The sequence below is a fragment of the Phyllostomus hastatus genome, unplaced genomic scaffold (assembly GCF_019186645.2).
Source record: "Phyllostomus hastatus isolate PE091 unplaced genomic scaffold, TTU_PhHast_1.1 phas_contig_845, whole genome shotgun sequence".
Lineage (NCBI taxonomy): Eukaryota > Metazoa > Chordata > Mammalia > Chiroptera > Phyllostomidae > Phyllostomus > Phyllostomus hastatus.
The window spans coordinates 9,692-24,715 of record NW_025333972.1 but is presented as its reverse complement, the minus strand read 5'-3'; the positions used below and the strand labels follow the sequence as shown (position 1 = coordinate 24,715).

At 35.8% G+C, this 15,024-nt stretch overlaps 1 pseudogene; it reads left to right on the top strand.

Annotated features, from left to right (window-relative positions):
* Positions 1 to 13,770: 13,770 nt before the first annotated feature.
* LOC123826707 lies at positions 13,771 to 14,719 on the top strand (annotated as a pseudogene).
* Positions 14,720 to 15,024: the final 305 nt, after the last annotated feature.

Genomic DNA, 15,024 nt, shown 5'->3' with positions numbered 1-15,024 from the left:
TTTGAGGGAGTTAAAAGGGAGGTTATAAGCTCTTTCTGCATTTTTGGGGTTCCTGATTATCTATAGCTCAAAATAGTGGCACATTCTGAAGAGCTTTGTTCTGAATCCCTTCACAGGCTAGTTTATCTGGGAGGGCTTTGTCAGCACAGACTCTAAAAAAGTCAACCTTAGTTCTCTAGAAGTGACCAGTTACACCTGATTTAATGAACAACATTCATAAGCATGACATTTCAGGAAAAGCCCTGCTTGCATAACTAATTCTTCAAATTATGTCCTAATCAAAAAGAGTGCAGGTTCTTATTGTACCTGTGCAAATAGCACATGGTCATGAAAAGCAAGGACGGTTAAGTTTCTGGAATTTAAGGAGTCAGTGAGAATCAAGTCTAACTTCAAAGTGTTTCATTTCAGTTTACAAAAGCAGAGTCTATTAAATTATTGGTTGAAAATAGCTTGAGAGACAGAGAGAAAAATCTCATTATGTATTCAGAATATAGAACATAAAACAGCATCAATAATATTACAAGCAAATGCAATGAGATGCTTCTCATCAATTTATTCAACCTCATGCAATGAATTCTTATTTCACTGGATCATGAGTTAGCAGGTTCATGAAACGACCAATTTCTTGATTTAAAAGGGTCCTGGATATTATGACTCAACCCACTAGAATACTGGCATATCTCAGTTTATTGTGCTTCACTTATATTTCACAGATAATGAGTTTGCATCAACATCAAGGCAAAACCCTGTACTAGCAAAAGAATCACAAATCACTGAAAGCTCAGATGATAATTAATATTTTTTATCAATAAAGTATTTTTAATTAAGGTATGCACAGTTTTTGGACATAATGTTATTGTACACCTACTAGACTACATTATATACTATAAGCATAACTTTTATAAGCAGTAGGAAACAAAAAAAATTGTTTGAATTTGTTGCAATAGTCACTTCATTGCAGTGGTCTGGTGCTGAATGTGTTGTTTTTCCAAGTTATGCCTGTATCTGAAAGTTAGTCAAGAGTCTATTCTTTGAACTTAGAAGTATTGGTACAGTCTTTTTACATGGGCTCTGACATGGTCTTTGTTGAAAAAAATGTTGTGGCCTGTTACAGATTGCAAAGGATTCGTGAATGCATCAGAGTCAAACAAAAACTATTGTTTGAATATAATAAAGCTAACTTAAGAAAGTTTAATTTGCCTTTTAAGTGGCCATTGTGGATTTGTTACTTATACCATTCAGTATAAAAAATCTGATGTGAGTTGATTACACAATGTTACTGACAAATATATTTGGTTGTTTCCATGGCATGTGAAACAAGACAGTGAAATTATTACCAAAAAAAGAAAGCCTTAAACAAATGTCCGTGAGGATAATGATATAACCTATATTCTTGGACAGAGATTGTTGCATCAGATACACACAAAATAAATAAGCATAGTTTTTACAGTGGAAAAATATTTATATGTAACATAATAATAATGAGAAATAATATGCATAATATGTCAGGAAATATCAGGACAATACTAAAAATCTCAATTAAAGAGATTCAGTGAATCTGGAATAGGACTAAAAATCTGTATTTTTATAAAACCTTCTACTAAAGTCTGATAAACATCCCAGGTTGAAAACCACTCTCCTTGCATAGGCTACATAAAAACTACATTATCAAAACTTTCTCAATTTGCATAAGAAAACATCTACAAGTTTAAGGGAGTGAAATGTAATGGAGGAGGCAGATGCATAAAGATGTAGTTACCGTGTGAAACTGCTCTGAGACTGTTCACACGCTGCTCTGGTATTATGGATGGATGACAGGAGCATAATTCCGCCAAAGGTGGCAAAGAAGATTTGAGGAGCTCTTTCCTCAAAGGATTAATTCTTCTCATTTACAGAGGTTGGATGACTCTCCTTGGATCCAGTGTCCTTTGAGGGTTCACCACAGGGAATTTTCTTTTCCTCTGCATAGAGTCTGCTGAGCTAGAATGCTGACGTTTTCTGGACCAATAGAAGAGCATCAGGAGGCAGGGCTCAATTTCTGAGGTCAGAATAAATTACTGTGCCTACAGAACAGTGAAGTTTCGGTGACTGCATGCCACCTCCATTTCCTCTTCACTCTGACATGAGGGTCTAACAATTTACCAACTTACTGGTAAGTTTCCTGATATTCAGAGTTACTATTTACCTTTGAACTAGCTCAAGCAAAAAATCTGCATAGTATTTGTTTCACTGTGGTTGCCAAGTGATGAGAATGAATACCGTTACGCTGACCCTCTAAAAAGTCCAACAATTCTGTTAATGCATGGTAGAAAGCTAGACTCCTGCCAAGTAATACCAATCAACTAACTGCTAAGCCAGAATCACTGGCTGAGCAGAGAGATATTCAAAACCAAATACCTGGTCCTGTCCCTTGAGTGACATATTTGCTGGATGTTGGCGTTATTGCCTTACATGTTAGTATAAATTGTTTCAGGGTACAGATATGCAAGACCATGGAGTGTGCAGTGGGCATCACTGAAAAGGCAAAAGTGACCACTACGAATTCTTTTCTTCACACTCTGTCTTAAATCAGCATGTTTTTAACTAGATTTATACTTTTGTTTAAAATTTTTCCTTTCCAAATAAATAAGAATGCAACCTTATAATTCTAACAAAAAACTGTCCATTTGTGGATTATAAGTAATGGTGTGGAGGTGGGGTTTTTATAAATTCTACTCAATTATTTAATTTAAATACAGAGGCCTCCACATTGAGAATATATTACTCATTCAATGTATGGCAGAGTATAGCAAAATGATATGTACTTAAATGAAATACTATGAAGGTAGAGAGAGGACAAAAGCAACAATAATGTCAAGGAGAATGCACTATATGCTAAGTTACTCTTACACTCATACTAAGTTAGGCCTTGACCAAAGATTTGAGGTTAATTTGTGTTTACTGTATAGACAGGGTAGAAACAAACAGTAATGACCAAAACAAACAGAAAAACCTGCAGCATTCCAAGAAGCAGAAACAACAAATATTGCTCAACTTTTGCAGCACTAAAAATGTCAAATCTGTCCTAGGTTCTTTTCTATTAAAGGAAAATAATTTATGCTTTTCAAAAATTTTATTGATTTTAGAGAGAGAGGAAGAGAGAGATAGAGAGATTTTGTGCATTCATTGGTTGACTCCTGTATGTGTCCTGACCTGAGATCAAACATGTAACCCTGGCCCATCAGGAGGATGTTCCAATCAACTGAGCTACCTGGCCAGACCAATATACTTTTTATTTAAAAATACATGGCCTTCAAACAAATTACTGCTTTTAATTGATCACTAAACACTTCATTTTAGATTATTTTCTGGAGTAATAGTGTGAAAGAAGGAAGTTTTTATACTGTGTGTGTTTAGGGAATAATAGATCCATTCTTTAGGAACAGAGGACTTAAGTGGGGGAGTGAAGTCCTAGATGCTGGAACTGCACATAGCCCTTAACAAGAGGAGAAGGCAGGTATTTGCATTTTTATTAAAGTGTTTGACAATGGTGTATCTTTCTAATATCTTTTAAGAGAAGACAGAACAAACTAACCTTAGAGGAAGACAAATCTAGAACCTGGCACAAAGGCATTTTGTAACAATTATGTACACATAAGGGCCTTCTTTGATACTAGTAGTTGAGTAACTTGCAAACTTGAATGTAAAACTACTCAACCAATTGCTTGTAGCTTTTTATATTCTTCCAATTGTATTCAGGAATTCCTTTATATTCTCTGCTGGTTATCCTGTTATTTCTGGTTCATCTACTTCAAACTTTATTTTGTTTTCGATATGTTTATCACATATGTTTATCATATTCTTATAAGAAATTTAATGATAAACACATCACAAAACAAAGCAAGATATTCAACCTACAGAAATGTAGTTTAATTCATAGGAAAAAATAAAACTCAATAAAAGTGGCCACAAAAGCAGAAGCTCAGAAACACAGCAGCTAGAATATCCTGAATTTATGGACGTGAACTGGAGATAAAAAACATGAGAAGAAAAAAGATGTAAACTCTCTCTCTCATGCGCGCACATGCTGCACTTTCTCTTTCCATACAATATATGTACAGAATATAATAAATATACTGGGGTTGGCAAAAGTAGATTTACAGTTGTTTGGAAAAAAACATGCTCAGAGAAAACAATCACCCCTCAATTTTACCACACAGTCATTTGATGACTGTTGCAACAGTAGAAAGTAGCCTATTCTCATTTTTCATTGTATACATTTCTCATGATAAATCCTTGTGAAAGGGCCTACATTGATACTTAAATTTTATTATATTTTTGACTCTTTAAGCTCAGTATTTATTTTATTGATAAATTTACTTTCTATTGAATTTATTGTAGTGACATTGGTTAATAAAACCATACAGGTTTCAGGTGTACAACTCAACAAAACATCTGAAAACTTCATCATGTGCCCATTGTGCAAAGTCAAGTCTCTTTCTATCCTCACTTACCTGCAAAAAAAGAAGGAAATCTTACCTTCTGCTACAACATCGATGAGCCTGGAGTTTATTGTGCTAAGTGAAATAAGCCAATCAGAGAAAGACAAATACCATGTGATCTCACTTATATGTGGAGGCTAATGAAAAAAATAATTTAATAAACAAAATAGAAACAGAAACATACAGAGAACAGACTGGCATCTGTCAAGTGGAGGAAGGTTGGAAGGCTAGTGAAAAGAGGTGAAGGGATTAAACATAAAAATATATTTAAATTGTAAATTAAAAATTAATCTTACTCCATTAACTGCTAATTTAGGTAATTTGAAAAAATTATTTTGTTTCTTTGATATATTTCTGCAGACTCATTCTGAAAACTATACCATTCTTGAAAATATTTGTATTCCAAATATGTTTGTTTCCCCAAACAATGAAGTAATTGCTCTAAAAGAATGTGCATTGTAGCCATGCTTACTGAACTAAAATTTAGTGTCAATTATTTTTATTGAGCTCAGGTGTTGTCTAACTTTACAAATCAATAATATCAGCATCATGTATAGTGAGTATATTACGTTGTGGTGCAGAATGTGGAAATGGTATTAATATGTTTTAGTATATGCCACGTAGAAAATTAATGCCTAATCGACCAGTTTCCAAATAAAAAATTAAAGGTAAAAATTCAAATAGTGTCATTTTTCTACCTCTTTGAAACATGAAGAGACAATTAGGAAAAATTAGTTTTTATTTTGTTTGGTTTCTGTGTGTATATGTGTGCATGCATGCACACATTGGAGCATTTACATAGAAGGCTAGGCTGACAATATATTTGTAATATATTTTTCAGGTTTTGGCAAGATTCTGATTGAATTCAAAAGTAGTTCGACTAGGGGATATATACTCATTATTTCATTGAGGGAAATAAATTTTATTCTATTAGATTTTTCCCTATAAATATTGAATGTAGGTATGCTTATAACTATTTGCAAAGTATGTGTCCTTAATGATGTGAAAATCAGCCATAATTTTTAAGTACAAAGAATTGGTAATGAAAAAAATGTACACCTTACTCTATCAGAAAATAAATTATAGGTGCTTTAGAAAGTTATCGTTGAAAGGATTATACTTACCTTGTCACAAAGTAGGTAACAAAATTTCAATTTCAGAAATTCCAGTTATTTAAAAATCACTTACCAATAATTCTTCAATAGAAAATCATTCTGACTCTAAAATTTGTTCATTTTTTACTTATCCAACTACCTATATTTTAGCAAAAATAAAATACCACAATTTATCATTATTCTTGAAATACACTCATACACACATGTAAATTTAGATATGGAAATATGTATTTTATATAGGTGTTTGTGTATATACATTTGTATGTATATTTATCTTTTGGTGAAGTACTTTGCAGAATGTCTTTCAATTGAGATTTGGATGTTTTTCTCATGAGTGGCCTGAGAAAACTTTCTTTTATCATAAGAGATTTTTGGAGGAAGATCACAGAGGTCAGCTGCCATTCTCATGGCATAATATCCAGTGTATATACTATCAATATGACTTCCTTGTTAATGTTAACCTTGACCACCTGGCTGAGGTAGTGTTTGTCAGGTTCCTTCATCTCCACTCGCAGATGAGAACTACTGGGATTCTCACAAGATCCTCATGAATGAAAAGTTTTTGCTCAGGTAAGGCCATACTCTCTATCCACCTAGTAACTTTTCAGGATACTTGTCTTCTATCAAGTAGATTTTTATGTTTGTTTATTTTTTGTTTTGTTTTGTTCTTTTGAGGAAAATAAATTATTTTCTGTCATATATGGAAAAAACAGGAATGAGTGTTCATACTCTGGGCTCTGGTGGATGATCTTTTCCACCCCAGGGCTGCCCCCCACTGCCAGATCCCATGCTCCCCCTACTCATGGCTGTAGGCTAAGCAAAGTAGCCCAGGCAGTCAGACTGAAATCAACATCTATAAATCTGCTTTTGTAAACTCCACCTCTGGTATGAGAAATGTCTCATGATTTCAGGACAAATCTATGCTGTCACAGCATTGCTGCTGGTACACAGCAGGAAGCAAAGGGGCATAGCAGACTGGCCAGTGCAAGGCACCCACCCTGGGCTCCACTGCAATGGAAAACATCTTTTTAGAGCATCAGACATCTCTTCTTTCTCTTGTTTGTGGTTTTAGCTATGTATTTATTCCCCCCTCAAAAAATGAATGAAAATGACTATCCCAGTATATCATCAAGCATCATTAATGATCAAATGGGGTGAGCACTGGGTATTAACAAATTTATTTTGTCCATTTGCATTTGTATATGAGTTTTTAACTCATAAAGCAATTTATCATTATAAAAATTATAAATAATTCATTAAATTGTTCTGGGCACTGCCATCACTGAAGTATTTTTAAAGTAATTTTGAGCCATTAAATTGCATTGGTAGCACTTTATCATTCTATCCACTCCACGTGCTTTTCTAGCTGAGATGTCCCTCAATAAGTGCACATTGTCAGCATCACCTGTCTTCTGTCCTGCTCCTACATTTTGATGTTAAAATGTGGTAACATTCGTAAAAAGAAACTGTAATGAGGCTGTTAAATAGCCAGGTTTACCTTGCTTGGTGCAATATATATACTCCTAAAACATTGTACCTAGGTAGCATTTTTTGATAAATTGTTTCATATTTTATATTCTTTTAGAAAATTAAAGCCAAAAGTAACTTTTCTTATACATAAATGAAGATTCCCTAAGTCAAGTATGCTTGAACTGAAGTACACCTGTAAGAATTGCTTTTAAAATTAGGTAAACACTGAATATGCATATATTTGTTTATGAGTTCATTCACCAAATATTTATTGGCACCTGTTGTATGCAAAGAACTGCTCTCAGGAGCTGGGAATTCAGGAGTAAATGAGCCAGAGCTCCTTCTTTTGTGGAGATTATCATCCAGTGGGACAGTAGGGCTAAACAAGGAAATAATTTCATAAATAACTTCAGGTAGCAAAAATGCTATGAAGAAAAATAATACACAAAAGAGGAACAGAGGTGCTATTAGAGGATGTGTTTTAGACATTATATTAGTTTTCTATTGCTACATAATGAACCACCACAAACTTAGTGGCTTAAAGCAACACAAATGTATTATCTCACATTATCCATGGACAGGAATAAAGGCCTGTGTTCATTGGGTTCTCTGCTTATGTCTCACAAGGTTGCAGTCAAAGATTCAGTCAGGGCTGAGTCTTATCCAAGGCTTGGGATCCTCTTCCAAACTCATATGTTTGTTGGCAGAATTTAGTCCCTGCAGCTATGGAGCCCATGGAGGCAGAAGGACAATGTCTGTAACTGCCTCTTCTCCTTTAAGGGCTACTCTGATTAGGTCAAGCCCACCCAGGGTAATGCCCACTCAGCTAAGAGTTAGTAACCTAATTATGAGAGTTAGATCTCATTAAATCACAGGTTCCACCTGCACAAAGACAGTATACCAGGAGGTGGAGGTCATGGGGGCCACCTTAGAACTTTACTTACTTCAGATAGAATGGGTCCAGGACAGACTTTGCATGTTGGTTACTTTTGAGCAAAGACCTGGAAAAGAATCACAGAGTGAGCTCTAAAAGTTGAATGGCAGAAAATGTAAAGGTACACAAGGACTGGCTTGTTTTTTTAAGATTTGATTTTTTCATTTTTAGAGAGAGGAAGGGAGGGGGAAAGGGAGGAAGGGAGGGGGAAAGACAGGAAGAGAAATATCCATGTGAGAGAGATAAACATTGATTGGATGCCTCTTGAACACACCCCTTGGACATGCCCAATGTAGGACCAAACTTGCAACCCAGGCATGTGCCCTGACTGGGAATCTAACCGGTGACCCTTCTCTTTCTTGGATGATACCTAACCAGTTTTGCCACACCAGTCAGGGCTGGGACCTGCTATTTTACTCACAGTATATTTCTATTGATCAATACAATGATAGATACTGAACAAACGCTTTCTAGTAATGCTGAAAACAAACATTATATGTGTTCTTATTTTACACATGAGAAAACTGAGCTTCCATAATGTTTACTAACAGTCTCAAGTTCACACATTCAAAATGCCCTAAGACCAGGATGTGAATCTAGGTAAGGAACAGAGCTGCAGAGCAAGTTCACAGGAATCCAGCCTGTGCTACCTCACAGGGAACACACTCAAGAGCACTCAGTGCTGTGTTTAATGCTCCCCTGTCACCATTTTGAGATTCTTGATAATTTTATCTTAGATCTTGGGTTTACAAGTGAGGTCCAACAGGACAATGGAACACACACGTGAGCAGAAGGAATGTGCAAAATATGAGCACCTGCCATTCCTTGCCAACCCATTCACATTTGGGAAGCCCCATGGCACAGAATTTCAGTGGATCCATGGTGGTGAGAGTTCAGTGGGACTCAACACAAGTACAAGATAAGCATGTCCTATCTACGACTAAGAAAACAGGGGTGCCGACAGTCATGAGAGGCTACACCATTTTCACATGAACCAGGTGTCTTTTGGGTATCTTGAAAACACTGCACCCAAGTGGCTCAGAGATGGACAGTGAGCAGGAAGGGACTGAGAGAGCACTGAAGAGTCTCCCTAGGAAACTGAGAATGTGTGAGAATCCTAAACTAATGACTCATCTCTAATGAGCCTCCTCAAAAAGCAGCACATTATTCTAGTAGAGCTTTTGGGAAATACTCCTCCTTGGAGACAACTTAACCAAGTGCAGTCTGAATTCTGGGACCAGACTTCTGTGGGGTGATGTACCTCAATACGGAAGATGGCATGAGATGTGTGGGGGTCTCACTCTAGCAAATACCGCCTTGGCTGCCTCCATGGCTGCCTGAAATGCCCCATGGAGAGCTATATTACAAAACGAGGTGTAGACATATGTGAGATGTATTCTGGAGACGGATGACATATTACACTTTTATTATTCATTTACAACTTACTGAAAAAATAAAATTTGCTATTTAACATTCAGAAAACTAAGTCTAAAATAATTTTTAAGCTCTGTACCTGGGTTCATGTAAGTTGAATTTGAAGACATATATGACCCCAAGTATAGAGGTCTGAATACAAGCAAAATTTCCAGACAGTATTTTAAATTTGCAATGTAGTAGACATAATGAGACCAACATCAAGGTCTCCAAACATTGCAGTGGGAACCAGGTAGTACTAGGTTGCAGATGAAGCAAGAAGAATATTCCTTATGGTAAATACAAATATGTTAAAAAGTGAGTTGGAAAATAGGATAGCAGCCCTGGCTGGTGTGGCTCAGTGGATTGAGCTTCAGCCTGTGAACCAAAGGGTCACCAGTTCAACTCTCAGTCAGGGCACCTTTCTGAATTGTAGTCCAGGTTCCCAGTAGTGGGCATGTGAGAGGCAACCACACATTGATGTTCCTTTCCCTCTCTTTCTCCCTCCCTTCCCCCATCTAAAAAGAAATAAATAAAATCTTTTTTAAAAATAGAAAATAAGATAGCAGAGTAGGGCAGAGGGACCTGGAAGAAATGTGAACTAACTGATATCAATAAGTCCCTTGAAATATATGAAAGGACAAAATAAATCAAGAAAAGAACAAGGTAGTATAATGATCAATAACCTGGACTGCACTTCATAACTAATTGCAAATTTCTAGTGATTAAGAATTGGTGTAAAAGCAAAACACTTTTTCTAACTTTATATTTATTTGCAGTATATTGCTTAACACTTTGGAATATTTACTTTTTTTTAAATGACATGAACGCACTATCTTCAATAAAATTGCTTTCATGCCAACACTAAACATCAGACAGGCACCTTTATACTGCAATATATGCATTTTAATTTAAATATCCCCTTTTAGTCCTTATGTTTTTCTACTTGTAAACTAACTCTGACCTTCTGGGATTGATGATTCTCTCACTCATAAAGAACATTTAGGACACAGAATTAGTGTCAGAATGAGATAATCGCCCATGTGCAGTGCATACCCTTATCTAGTTTACTTCAATTTTGCATTCTTTTAGGTTCTAGTTAACAAAGTTAGTTTATGTTTATTCACCAGATAACAATTAAGAACCAAATGAGCCAGAGCCTCAAGGCAATTCAAATACATGTAAAATGTGCCCTGCCCACAAAAAAGTCTCTAAAGTCGAAGAACAGATATCACTAAGTGAGCCATAATCACTATGAGTGGAACATAAAGGGCACAGTGAGCAAGGAGAGGGACAAAGTTGGTAATAAATGTCTCTTTGAGGCCAGGATTATAGTGTGGTCACTATTATAAGTGACTTGTCCCACACTCTATTTTCTGTTCACTAAATGGAAAAAACCCACATTATTAATTTTCCTATTGCAATTCAACAATTCCTTTTCTGTAGAGGACTATATGAAATGTCATGCCTTTACCATAACCCGAGGGCTATGCTACGATCTGAGTGTGGATTCTAAGACCCTCTTGAGAGTAATTGTGGAAATCATTATGTTTAACACCCCAAACAATAAATGAAATCATTTTGATATAAATTTTAACTCTGGTTCTGCTATAACTTTCAAATCCCTTTTATCTAGTTACTTCATAAAATCTTAGATTTAGACAGCTAAAAATTGCTGCTCTAGTCCAGATATTCTGCTGCAAGATGGCAATAAAATAAGCAGGAATAAAAGATTTTAATTTAATTAAACAGCAACAACAAAAAGGAGATTTGACCTGGGGTGGTGACCACAGCATGCGATATACAGAGGATGTCTTACAGAGATGTACATGAGACATGTATAATTTTATTGACTTATGTCATTCCAATACATTTAATTAAAAAAATAAAAGAGGAAAAATTTGAAAGCAAAGAAAAAAGGCAAGTTTGTTTTATTTTCTTTTGTCACTTTTTAACTTTTTAAATGTATGTTGTTCTTGCCTAGCTCTGATGGAAACTAGGGTAAGCGAGGTGAGATTTCAAATAATTCTTAGGTAACAGAATTCCTTAAGGTCACTTTAACTTAAAAAAAAAAGACAAAAATTTCCTGTCGTCTGTTTCAATGTTCAGTCAGAAGTAATAGTTCTTCCTTTCCCAAGTTATGATCAGTTTCAGATAGCAGATCCCCCAATATAGAACGGGGTATGTTTGTCTCCGTAACCCGTCTTTACTGCCTCCCCTTTTCTCCATTGACAAGACTCTTAGAAGGTGGAGTGCTGGAGCAGAGCAAGAGGCAATGAAGGCAGAGAAACTCTTTATTTCACTAGTCTTGTGAAAAAATGGCTTCAGGCTTTCCAAGTTTTATAGATGTTTAAGTCTCCCTCTCTCTCCTCAGGGCACCTTTGCAATCTTCATAGACTCTGCTGCTGGATCCTCCCACTGGTCCTCTGTTGATGAGCTGTGCCTCTCCTTTAGCCAGCTGATCTTTACTCCTCCACCCATGCCCTCATTGCCTTAATGGGATGTCTTTTTAAGTAATGGCAGGTTACCATTCCTCTATTACATTCTCCATCTGATACCTAAAGTCATGTACCTTTGACCTTATGTGGCTGCCCAGCCATCTCAGGTACCCTCAAATTTGCCTAGGCAGCAATCAGACTAGTTTATTCTGCACTTCAGTTACAGTGAGGACATATCAAGTGTTTCCTTAATAAAAAGCCATTTCCACATTATAAGTTTCTTATGTAAGAGAAATATATAGGTATTTTAGAATGCAGTTTAATTTTATTATATAATAGCATTATTGAGATAATATTGCATACCATATAATTCATGTTTTAAGTGTATAATTCAATGGTTTTTACTGTATTCATGGTATTACCCAATTGTTACTGCTGTCTTATATTTTTATAACCCAAGAAGAAATTTTATATCCACTAGCAGTCTTTCCTCATTTATCCCTTCCCCCAGTCCCTGAAAACCATTAATCTACTCTCTGTCTCTATAGATTTGTCTATTCTGGACATTTTATACAAATGGGATAATGCAGTATGTCATCTTCTGTGAATGGTTTATTTCACTTAGCCTAATATTTGCAAGGTTATTTGTGTTGTAGCATGTCAATGTTGTACTAATTTTTATTAGCAAACTGTAGTCCATTTTAGGAGTATACAACAGTTTATTCATTCATCATTTGATGGAAAATTGGGCTGTGTACAAGTTTTTGTAAACATATGCTTTCATTAATTCTTGAGTATGTATACCTAGGAGTGGAATTCCTGGGTCATACTGCAACTTTATGTTTAAAATTTTGAAAACTAAAAATAACATATATATGTGTGTGTATATAAACTTTTGAAAATCTACCAAAAAGGGTTCCAAAGTCGGTGAACAATTTCACAATCCCACCAGCAATGTAGGAGAGTTCAAATTTCTCCACATCCTCGTCAACAGTTATGGTTGTCATTCTTTTTAATTTTGGCTATTCTATGTGTTCGAAGCTGTATCACATTTTAATTTTTACTTGCATTTTTCTAATGATTAATGATGTTAGGGATGTTTACATCTTATGCTGTAGTTGTAATAGTCTTTCATATACTCTTCATACAAATCTGCATACACATTTCACAAAGATGTTCATACTGTGACTTGTCATCACTTTTGTGTGTCATTTAAATCACAAGTGATTGATTTGATAAAGTCTAATATATATTTTTTCTCTTTATGCCTTTGCTGTCCACTCTAAACCTAAGTGACAAAAATTTTACCACCAATATCTTCCACTAGGACATTTATTGTTTAAGCTCTTGAGTTTATGTCTGTGATATGTTTTGACATAATTTTTGTGTAAGGAGTAAGATAGGGATCTAACTTTATTTTCTTGGATGGAAATATCCAACTGTCCTAGCCCCATGTTTTGAAAGAATAGTCTTTCTTAAAAGTTTATTTTATTCAATAACTGCAAATGCAATTGTAGTAAGTAAGTGATGTCCTTACAATTTTCAAATTTAAAGGCACTATTATTTAAAAAAAATGCTACCAGAAATAGAGGCTGTGAAATCCACTGTTTTACTTTCTGTGTATTAAGTCCAGGAAAAGAATTTGAAATATTGATATCTGTCTGTTGGTGATTACTTGTGCAGATTAATATAGTTTCATATTTTTTCTTAATATCTTACTTATATAGGTCCTGGTATTGCTGTTATTTATATATTACAAAAACACTCTTTTAGTTAGAAGAATTGTTGTAGGAAAATAGCTGCAATCTCAAGATTTATACCAACCAGATGATTAAGGCATTCACATCTGAGCTAATCTATTTAAGCCATTACAGAAGGCTCTTCTGAGACCCACATTCTGATTCCATCACACTCCTGCAATGTCAGTCTTGAACATCTCTGAAGTGCAAATCTCTACCTTCTTCCTCATTGGGATCCCAGGGATAGAACATGCTCACATTTGGGTCTCCATCCCCATTTGCCTTACATATCTCATTGCTGTCCTGGGGAACTGTATCATCTTCTTTTTCATAAAAACGGAGACCTCTCTGCATGAGCCTATGTACTATTTTCTGTCCATGTTGGCCTTTTCTGACCTCAGACTGTCCATCTCCTCACTTCCATGCATGCTGAGAATCTTCTTGTTCAATGCCACCGGAATTTCATCTGATGCCTGCTTTGCACAAGAGCTTTTCATTCATGGATTCACAGCTATGGAGTCATCATTTCTTCTTATTATGTCCGTGGATCGCTTTATAGCCATCTACAACCCTCTGAAATACACCTCCATCTTGTCAACAGTTGCCAACCAGTGCCAGAGTCATTAAAATTGGCCATTTATTTGCTGCAATAAGTATTTTATTTGTCCTCCCTTTCCCCTTTATTCTAAAGAGATTGAGATTCTATAAGAAAAGCCTTCTTTCTCATTCCTATTGCCTTCATCAGGATGTCATGAAGCTAGTCTGTTCTGACAACAGGGTCAATTTCACCTATGGCCTGTTTGTGGCTCTAATAGCTATGCTAGAGTTGGTGTGCATTTCTGTGTCTTATATGCTGATCTTGCAAGTTGTATTGGGCATAGCCTCACACAAAGGCCGCCTCAAGGTCCTTGACACTTGCATGTCCCACATATGTGCTGTGCTTATCTTCTATACACCTATTATCACCTTGGCTGCCCTTCCTCACTTGGCCAAAAATGTTTCACCAGTTATTAGGGTCATCATAGCTGATATCTTCCTTCTGGTTCCCCCACTAATGAATCCCATTGTGTACTCTGTGAAGAGTCAGCAGATTAGAAATCGGATCCTGGTAAAATTATGTGGCAAATAAGGTTGATGAAAAATTTTGGGTAAAAATTTAAGGTTTTGAAAAACTCAGCTCAGTTGGAAATTTCTGAACAATGTGGGAACCTGAAGATGGTAACGAAAGAATAAAGACTGCTCACAATCATACACTGCATATCCTTAGTAGGCCCATAAAATGTCGATTTAGTTTAACTAAGTAGCAACAACAATCTAGGTTAGAGGATTAAGGACTGAGGTTAACCTAGAACTAAACACTAAAAAGAAAACCACAGAGCCAAAATGGCATCACTCACGCTAAAAGCCTATGATACTCAATGTAAATGTCATACC